This window comes from Myodes glareolus, chromosome 13 (genome assembly GCF_982192425.1).
Source record: "Myodes glareolus chromosome 13, mMyoGla1.1, whole genome shotgun sequence".
In the NCBI taxonomy this organism is placed as follows: Eukaryota; Metazoa; Chordata; class Mammalia; order Rodentia; family Cricetidae; genus Myodes; species Myodes glareolus.
In genome coordinates, this window is record NC_142038.1 from 59965335 (window position 1) to 59966915 (window position 1581).

Here is a 1581-nt window from a genome sequence, read left to right on the forward strand (position 1 = left end):
AATTTCCAGTATTTTATGTTTTACCATGAGGCGTCTGGCCTACTGACAAGATTCCAGCATGTCTGTCTCCAGTGGCAGCTATGTTTTTAAACACACTGTGTCTCATTTAGAGGTCTTTTATGTCTGAATCTGTCCTTATTGTATATATGTAATCCTTTTTTGCCCAGGATGGCTTCTTAAAATGCTAAGTGTTTTTAAAACCTAAGCAGCATCATTGCTAGAGGTAATACGGCCCTGTCTGCTTGCTCTGCCCAGTCCAGCATGGAGGAGCTGTTCGCTGCCTCCGAGAGCCATGTACATTGCTCCATTTTTAGGCACACAGCAGGTCTATGTTGCCATCAAGCAAGTTGTAGTAATCTGCTCACAGACCCCATTAAAGTGCTTTGTAGCCAGAGCTCCTGAAAGAGTTGGAACCATTTGTTCTGGCAAACTAGGAAGCTGGTATTTTATTTATTTATTTATTTATTTATTTATTTATTTATTTAAAGAAAGCCTACAGCACCCGGTATTCCCAGGCGGTCTCCCATCCAAGTACTAACCAGGCCCGACCCTGCTTAGCTTCCGAGATCAGACGAGATCGGGCGCGTTCTGGGTGGTATGGCCGTAGACGCTGGTATTTTTTTTTAAAGAAGTTGCACAGTTTTTACTGCGCCCCACAGTGTCTTGCTAGTTGCAAGCCCATCTAGAAAAAAAAATGTGACTACCAAGAAACTGTGCTAAACTCTGTTCTTTTGTGTCTAGAATTCCTTTTCAAACTTTCTCAGGATTTACATGGATTTAGCTAGCACATGTTGGAGCGCCAGTTTGTAGTGTGGAGGCCACAGTTTTGTTTCCTGGCTCCCCAGATTTTTGAAATAAACACACAGAAACTATATTATTTAAATTACTGCTTGGCTATTCACATAAATGTATTGCTAGCTAGCTCTTACATCTAGTATGAACCCATTTCCAGTATTTTATATTTTATCTTGAAGCTCATGGCCTACTGGCAAGGTTCTGGCATATCTTCTCTGGTTGTAGCTCCATGGCTTCTCTCCTTGACTCTGCTCTCTTTCTCAGCACTCAGCTCAGCCTTTTCTACCTAGTTCTTCTCTACCCTACCACAGGCCCAAAACAACTTCTTTTTTAACCAATGGCACTCAGAGCATACAGAGGGGCATCCCACATCAGAAAAATATGTTTAGAATGGCCTGCTTTTTTGTCACACAGACAGGTTGTGTCTTCGTAAGTGTGAAAGAGAAGGAGTATCAAAGAACTTGATAAGTCATGTTAGTAAAAATATTAAAAGGATTATAAAAAGTATTACAATATCTTTTTGATACCATATTGCATCTTTGGCTGAAGAGTGCAGATGAGGCTGTCTGATTATAAACTTGCAGGATTGGCAGTACTGTGACGTGTGATTTTGATTTTGCTCAGCAACACCATCTGCCTCAGAGCAAAAAACAAAAAGAATATATAACCTGTTTGGGAGATGATTCATTAGGTAGGAGTGCTTGTTATGCAAATATGAAGACCAAAGTTCAAATCTTCAGCTTCCATATTAAAAGTTGGAAATGGCTACATAGGCTTGTAACCCTA

General features: G+C 40.5%; 1 non-coding gene across 1 annotated transcript; it reads right to left on the minus strand.

Moving 5' to 3' along the window:
* Positions 1–490: 490 nt before the first annotated feature.
* On the minus strand, positions 491–609 carry LOC125405885 (5S ribosomal RNA). Its single transcript, XR_007233707.2, has one exon. It is a non-coding gene; the product is annotated as a 5S ribosomal RNA (ribosomal RNA).
* Between the last annotated feature and the right edge of the window lie 972 nt (positions 610–1581).